This window comes from Aphelocoma coerulescens, unplaced genomic scaffold (genome assembly GCF_041296385.1).
Source record: "Aphelocoma coerulescens isolate FSJ_1873_10779 unplaced genomic scaffold, UR_Acoe_1.0 HiC_scaffold_65, whole genome shotgun sequence".
Taxonomy (NCBI): Eukaryota; Metazoa; Chordata; class Aves; order Passeriformes; family Corvidae; genus Aphelocoma; species Aphelocoma coerulescens.
The window spans coordinates 1,685,941-1,694,768 of NW_027184003.1; positions in this window are offsets into that span (position 1 = coordinate 1,685,941).

An 8,828-nucleotide genomic window follows, 5' to 3' on the forward strand; every position below is an offset into this window, starting at 1 on the left:
TCCTGAGCCAGCAGGATGAAACATCCAAGATTGTACATATATTACTTCTGTGCTAAAACTACTGTATGAAAACGTCTTACCATTATGGCAGTTTTATAGTACTCCATAGGAGACATCTCTTTAAATGACTCTAATATCCTTTCAGTGCTAAAATTGAGAAGGGGGTTGATCCATAGTTAACTCATGTAAACACGAGTGAACTACTAAGAGACAGCAAATGTTAATCACAAAACCTAAGCAGCAGGATTCGCCTTAATCTTGTCAAGATAAGAGGAACAGGATCTTTTGAAAACCGGCACAGAGATCGCTGCATCAGCCACCGAAGAACTGTGCATGCTCCAGAAAGAAAGGTAAAAAGTGCATTGTGACAAAGACTACTGATCTTCATCAGAAAGACCCTCGAGGAAGAAGAGGAGCCTTCCTCAGTGCGCCCATCAGCGTACACAGCGCATGCATGGCACGTATGCTAATGATATTAATGACTTCCGAGAAGTAATTTCTAGAACCACTCCTATCCCAAGAATTGTGATGAATGTTCATAAATTTTACACATAATGCTGGACTGTATGGAGTGCTCTGTGTGTGTGTGTTAGGAGGAGTGATCCCCCATGCACCCAGCGCCGAATAAAGCAAATACCCGCTTCTCTGACTCTGAAGCATCTCTAGGCCTGGTTTTGGGCAATTCAAAATAGGTGAATACACATTACAACTACAGCTGAAGTTGTTGCATAGGCAGATTGAAGAGGAAAGGATTTCATCTTCATCACTCTCCTTCTTTCTTGTTTTGACAGAATTAAGAACTTGTAAAAAATCTGATATCACTGATGCTCACCACTCTTCCAATTAGACTACGCTCACTTAGGCAACGAAGTCCAGAGCTTCGGATATCTCCCGCTTCTGCCCTAGGAATTGCTTCCAGTGCTGTACCTTTGCTCCAGCTGCGAAACCAAACCAGCAGAACCAAGGAAGTTCTCTCTGAATGAACCATTGCTCTTGAAGGCTACAACGGTAGTCATGGCAGTGAACACTGCTCTTCACTGGGCCATTCCTCTGAAAAAAAACCATGCACCACCTCTCAACCTAAACCGTTAAGCCTCCTGCTGATGCTGACTGACAAAGCGTCCAACTGCACTTAGATTCCAACAGCTACTTCCAATGACCTGTCAACAGAGCTTTGCAGACTTGCAACAGAGCAACAAACTAAAGGGGCTATGTTTCATGGCTGTTTTTCAAACATCATTGACTTATGTCCCTTTGCCAGCTTAAGTGAAGGTGGCCCATCCACCTTGGTCAAAATCAGCAGAATTTTGGCCCAATTTGTTGTTACGCAACACATCATGACACAATCTCTTGGTGTTGATGCAAAATTCCCACTGAAGTGCATGTCGTTACATGACTTAAGGCTACCTACTCACAGAGTGTCCACTCCACTGCCACACCCATTTTCTGGCCACCTTGAAATGACTGAGCTGTCTTACTGTTCCCAACATTCCTCAGGGGTACGTGACCACCATAGCCTCCCTTCTGAAGTTTAGGAACCTAAGTAGTACTAGCAATAGCAGTTTATCCAAAATCCATTTGCTCCATCAACAAACTCCGAGCAAGCGCTGAGAATTAGTTTCAAGACTTCTACATATATTTACAGGGAGCTTTTTGTTTGCTTGTTTGTTTTTAAAGCAGATGGAGTAGTGCGATGTTTCCCTGAGGCTACCAGGGCTGCGAGGCAGGCAGGCAGAGCCCTGGCATGGGTGGCACAGGGGACCCCGGGCGCTGACGGCTGCCACCAGCGCAGGCCAGCTCGGAACTGGCAGGCAGGGCTGCACCCCGCGTCTGCCACAACAGCTGCAGCTTCTGCAGCCTGAAACACAGCTGGCTCAGGGGTTCAAATTAAGAGCCAAAACCTTTTGCTGCTCAATTTGGGGCAGAGAAAGGTCATCACTTCTAGCATGGCATAAGCCTGCCACTACATTTCTGTGAAGGAAAATCACCTTGTTAGAGTGAAACTCCTGAGTAAAATACTGAAGCGCTTTCAGATTCGTATTATCTGACATTTCTGTGACCTTCTTTTATACCTGCATTGTTTCCTACTGCTGGTTTTGGGCACAAGTTCTGTGTACACTATTCTGGAAACAAAAAAATAACCCAAAACCAACACCCACTCCTCCCCCACCATCACTCCTTCCCCAGCCCCAAGCCTAACAAAACCAGCCTGCAGAATGTGCAGGATTTCAAATGAGAACAAGCATAGATGGGACATCAAAAGATGGATTCTCCTTAGACATTTGTGCATGCAGTGCTCTGCAATCAACTCCTAAATTCTACTCCTCGTACACCAAATATTTGTCTTGGGAACTCCTTGTTCTCCATTCCAACCCTTCTGAGAGGGTAATCGAGGAGTTACTCTACATATTTTAAGCACATGTTGCACTAGTCAAATCCAATGCACAGCATTACTTGACTAACTGAGGCGGTGGCAAGGTCAATTAAGACCTGTTCATGTCTTAATTTGGAGCTCTTCCAACTGCTTGAAAAGTGAAGCCTTGGACGTTGAAGGTTCAGGCTAAGGAGAATCCAAAATGTGGATAGCATCTCCCTTCTGCTGGAAGCCTTGAAGTTCACCACTGCAGTCTGCAGCCTACACAGATCATGTGAGTATTGTAAAAGTTCTCCAAGGAAGAGCAAGAACGAGGCTAATACATGCACACAAACGCTGATCAAAAGCACTTGATGCTCTTGGACAAAAATAGGGAACCTTCACTTTTGGAAAGACAAGGTGACTATGGTTGTCTCTACAGTACTAGTAGGAAAATATCCCTGAAGTTTTGCAAAACCTCTTTTCAGGGGTTTGTTAACTTCATCTTTGTTAAGAACTGGGGAACACAGGGAGACCTGTCACTTTTTTTGCAGAATGCCATAGAAACTGCTACACTCACTTCAACAACAGTCCAAGTAACCTTCTCTGCAAATACTGACCATTTGCAGTTCTGGTTGATACAAGCCCCCATTACCTAAGAAAGGAACAACTCGGCAAGCAGTTTGCAAAGATGAACAACTTAGCACGACTGCGGCTGATGACATGCCCTGACCTTTTTTGCCTTCAGCTATGGGTGCCGTACCCTCCTACCCTCACACATGCCACTCAAAGCTCCTTGCGTGGAGCTCTCGCACCACCTATGACAGCAACTGTGCCAAGCCGCCACCCTTCTTCAGCACCATCGCACCTACCACAAGGTAGCTGAATCAGAGGGAAAAGGAGGTCGCCAATGGAGGGAAGTTGTACCCCCTGACAGCTAAGCTCCAACTACGGTGTCGCTTATGTCCTTCCCAGGACGGGCGGGAAAACGCCTCGGCGCAGCGCAGCGCTGGCCGGGAGCGGCCGGCACGGCACCGAGCGCGCTCCCCACTCCCTCCCGCCCGCGCCGCTGCGGAGACCCCGGGTTCGCCGGAATCGGCCACATGCTGCACGGAGGGCAGCGCGGCAAAGGCGGCCTCCCCTCGTCGCCCGGGGAAGGCCGGCCTCGGATCCCCGCTCTCTCCACCGGCACGGGCAGTGCCAGCAGCCTCTCGCTGTGGCCGCCGCTGGCCGAAAGCCTCGCCGCGCACCGCCCGGCCGGCCCCGCCGCTCCGCGGGCTCACACGGCACCTGCCGTGGGCGGCCGCCGAGCGACAGGAAGCAGAAGCGCTCACCGCCGCGCCGCTCGCCGCCCCGCCCGGGCGCTCCTCTCCTCGCGCTACCACGATGGCGCCGGCCCGCCCCGCCTTCCCCGTCGCCTGCGGCGCAACGCGGCTGCTCCGAGCCACGCAGCACGCGTGCGGCCGGGCCCTGCCGAGCTGCCGGCGGAGCCGGGGCACAGCCCGGGCGGGAGAGCTTCCGGCGAGGCTGGGCGGGCGGCGAGCGCGGCCGAGCGTGAGCGCGCCAGGCGGGCGGCGGGCGGCGGCGTGATGGAGAGCTAGATGGAGGCGGCAGCACCGCGCGGCATAAAATAGCTGATCGTCCGGCAGCCGCCCGCTCCGCAGCCCCTCGGCTGCTGTCGAGAAGGGCCCCAGCCCTGGCCGCGCCGGTGGCGAGGCGGCTCCGCAGCCCGCGGGCAGCCCTGGCGGGGCAGGGGAGCACTGCGGGCAGCCCCGGGGCCGCGCAGCCGTCTGCAACGCGCGGTGGGAGCCGCTGGGAACTATTTTACACGTTCCGGGGGGCTGGAGAGGAGCACGGAGACCACGCGGCAGGTCGCTGCCGTTAGGGAAAATTAATCCACGATGCCTGAGGTTTATATCCGAAAAGGAGACAGAGGAGTCCTGCAACATTCTTCGACTACAGGGAGAGTCCATGGGGCTTTTCCCATGGCGTCTGTCAAACGGTTGCGGGATGCAGCCCCCTTTTGATGCCAAGTTCCCGGCCACAGCACCCTCTTCCTTTTCCCCACTGGCTGAGGTATTCGGGAGATACAGACTTCCGGAACTGCCTACTCTATGCGCCCCCCTCTAATATGCACCCCCCTCTTGGCATCGAGAAGAAAGAAAAGAACCCCATTCCTAATGCTCTTAAGTCTTTGTTGCCTTGCTCTAGGTTCAGGAATTTAACACGGCCTTGATTAATCAACAGTCTCTGATGATTAGTAACAGTTCTAGAGAACTCCTAGTTTCTTCTGTTACTTCACTAGCCATAACTTCCTAGCCTTGTCTACAGGCCGATTCACACGGTCTCTTTGTAAAGACTCATCCATCTCATTCCTTTTAATCCCTCCTCTTTTTATTTGCTCTGTATTTGTCTTTACAAACCTTAATTACCATGGATTTAATTTTTTTCTTCTGGAGTCTTCTTGGGTTTTGCTATTATTTGCAGTGACATCCTTTTCTGTCCTTTTGTAGTCATTTCTGGATCAGGTAGGCATGGCTGCTAGCGGCATCCCCTTGAGCACCTGCTGAAAGAGCTGCCGCCAGCATGGTGTCACACATGGTAAAAAGATGAGAGTTGCTATAGCATGTAAGAGGAGGAATCGTATTCATTTAGCCCAGAGCTGGCCAGTTAACCATGAAAACATGTCCCATCCCCATCCTTTCAACATTTGGACAGGTCCACGAGCTGACGTTATTTCCTTTGTTATTTGTTTGACCACTTTTCTGCTGTCATCTGCTTGCAAACAGCAGCTCGAGTCATTTAATTTCCCACAAACTCCTCCTTCTTCTGCCAACAGATAATCTAATACCATCCAATGTTGAAATACCGCTTTCCTCATTTAAGTGGGTTGCTCAGCAAAAAGGTCAAGCGCTGTGGCTGGCTGGTTGGTAATTATTTCCGAGACAGCTTGTAACCTAATTATCTCCTTCAAATGATAAATGGGTTCCCAGGCATCTGGGATTAATTCCTTAGGTTTCCAAGGGGCTGGTCCATCGTGTTGGGTAACTTGTTCTGTTGGCCGTTCATCATTTCCCCGTTTTGGGGTGCTCCCTCCAGCCAGGGCTGCATCAGCTGACTGCTTTTCTCTAATTAAATCATCACAGATTTTGATTCCTAAGCGATTTCCCAGAACTTGTAGTAGCAAAAAGAACAACAGTCTACTAAATATACCATATCCCTGACCAGTTTGGAGGTAACCTGAGCTAAGCATGTTGGCCACAAATCCAATACTGTCCTTTCAAAGCCCGTGTTCCATTAGCAAAGGAACCTACCCATGGTCATCAATTGGTGGCTCAAAATACAGCAGGATTCCCGGGCCTAACGGTCCTCCAACAAGAGTTGCCCCACCATAAGGGTCCCAGCATTTGCATTTCCAAGCTCCCGCACAGGGTTCCCACCTACATTTACATCTGCAAGCTGCTTGGTTGGATTTGGAGCAGAACTCACTAAAAGGCTTTGAGTTCCAATCCGGTGTGGCCATTCCCACTGATAATCACAAACAACATGTCTTCTACTTGTGGAATTTTTGTGGGGACTGCTCAAAAACAGGTGGTCAAAAAAACCCCTTGTCCCTCCCCATTGCTTTACAGGCTTCCAAATATTTTTGGTAAGTGTGATAAGAACGCCTTACGCAGCTACTGTTAGTGAGCCGAACAGGTATTTGATTGCATTTGCCTTGATATTTGGAACAATTGGAAGGAGGGCAATTGGGGGTCCAAACCCAGTTGTTCAAGCCCAGAGGGAAAGTCAATTGACAATTGCCTTTTCCTACATAGACACGCCCTATCCTATTTAGGCAATAAGTGCCTGTTGGAGAAGAATGAAGTGGCCATGAACTTCCTTCTTTGGCCCCAAATCCCATCCCACTGTGGCCCTCACATTGACCCACCATTTAGGTTCAGCTGGGCTAGCCAACTATGGCCACTCTTCAGATCCTCCTGGCCCTCCACAGAGCCAGCAATTGCTAAGGTTAAAAACTTTTGCTACTTCTTCTCCTAAGGCTGCAAATTGATTCTCCCACTCCTGGCCTAAACTCAGCTGACCATATCAAAGTAGAATTAGTAAGGAAAATGTTTTAATAGTGTCATCTAATTAGCTAGTCTAATTTTCCCCTTGTCTTCTGCAGCACCTATGCCAATTGAAGACACAGAAACCACTTAACGTAACAAAATGGCCACAAGTATTAGCCCCCAAGTGAGTGGAGATTCTAGAGGAGGGATGCCTATACAGTCTATTTCAGCAGACGGTCTGAAGGTAGGACTGCGGGGCTTCTTCCGATGTCGAAGCACTGCCTACTGCTCCAGCCCACTCCTGCAGAGTGTCAGTCACGGCCTCCCGGCCTTCTCCTCCAGCTGAGATGTGCAAATCTCTGAGGCTTCAGAGACCTTGACCCGAGAGTGATGGGTTCACCTGTGTTCAGCTTACTTGACGGCTGTTTTCTGTCGTCAGTGACACTTGGAATGGGCCACGCCATTTCACCAGCACTGGCGCTTCTTTCTACTCCTTAATTAGGACTCAATCTCCTGGTTGGATGTTAAAAGCAGCAAAGTCCAAAGGCCGGGCTTGCGCCAGCTGAGTTTCCTGTTGAAGGGGTTTCACAAGAAGCAGGATCCTGGCCACAGATGGTTTTAAAAATGCATCACTTGCCTCTACCCCCCCCCACTGGGTGGAGACTTACCAGGGCAATTGCAAACAACGATTGAAAGGGAGATAACTGAATCTCTCTTCTGGGTTGGGCCCTCATTCTCACCAAAGCCAATGTCCAAAGCCCTACCCATGGCATCTTGGTTTCTATTACCAGCTTCAAAAGGTGTTTATTTCTCTCTTCATTGTTTTCTACCCGAGCCGAGCTCTGGGGGTGCCAGGGCCTATGGAGGTTCCATTGTGTTCCTAAAGAAGCCAAAACCCCTTGAAGGATCTTTCCTGCAAAATGAGTTCCCCTATCTGAATCTATTGCTTCTACAATGCTGTATCTTGGAATGATTTGTTCCAAAAATGCCTTAAGAACTGATCCTGTCATTACTGAAGTAGTTGGAAATACTTCTGGCCACCTTGCTAGCTGACATACGATTACCAGAAGATATTAAGCCTTGCCACTTGGGGCATCTCCGGAAAATCCACCTGGCATCTTTGGAAGGGCCATGCAGCCCAAGGCCTCCCTCCTCTAGCAAGTTACTTTGTAACTTGGCTGTTGGCTTTAGCACAGATCAAGCAACCTTCAACAGCTCCTTTTGCCAGTCTAAAAAGACCCCCAGCAACATACATCATGAGATAGGCTTCTGCCAATCCTCAGGAAGTGCAAGAACTCTCTTAATGGAGTTGCTTTAATATTGGTAGGGCCAAAGGTTCTGGTATCTCTTGTTTGCCATCCCTTGGAAACCAATTCTTGCCTTTTTTCTCTGCCACACGACTTTTAACTGTATGTCAAACTGCTGCGGTAGAAAAGACAGCTTCCTGGGCAGTGATGGAGTCACGGGGAGCAAAGGGGGCATCTTGGAGAGTTCTGGCAGAAGTGTGGCTTTCTGAGTTTCTTCATCCACCAAAAAGGAGACAGAGGAGTCCTGTAACATTCTTCAACTCCAGGGAGAGGCCATGGGGCTTTTGCCATGGAGTCTCTCAAATGATTGCGGGATGCAGCTCCCTTCTGATGCTAAGTTCCTGGCAACAGCACCCTCTGAGGTACTCGGGAATTACAGACTTCCGGAACTGCCTACTCTATGCCCCCCTCTAATATGCACTCCCCTTTTGGAATGGAAAAGGAAGAAAACCAAACTATTCCTAATGCTAGGAAGTCTTTGCTGCCTTGCTCTAGGTTCAGGAATTTAGCAGGGCCTTGGCTGAGCAACAGTCTCTGTTGATTAGTAACAGTTTCTAGAACGAATACTTTCTTCTGTTACTTCCCCCCCTGTAAATTCCTAGCCTTGTCTAAGGAGAGATTCACACGGTCTCTTTGTAAAGACACATCTATCTTACTCCTTTCACGCCCACACCTTCCTTGCGGTGGAACGGCTCTCCCCGGCACAGCACCTGGCACAAAACCCCCGTATACGCACACACACACCTGCACTTACCCTGCACTCCACTGCACACACACACACACACACCTCCCGCACACTAACACCCCCTCCACATCCCCACCATGCTACTTGCAGTGGCCCCGCCCCTGCCATCCCCACCGGCTGGCAGCACCCACTCCTCGCATGCTTCCCCATGCCTTGCATTTCCTTGCTGCCCCCTCTGTAGCCTTCCCTCAACCTGCCTTTTCTCCCCTGCCTTGCACTGACTTGCTCACCCATCCCCCACCTGACTTCCTTTCACATTCGTCTAGGTCTGGCCTCACCTTTCCTTTTCCTTCTAGGACCCTCATTGCCTTGCCTCGCCTCGCAAAGCCACCACTTGCCTTGCCTTGCCCTTGAACCCCTCCCTTGCCTTG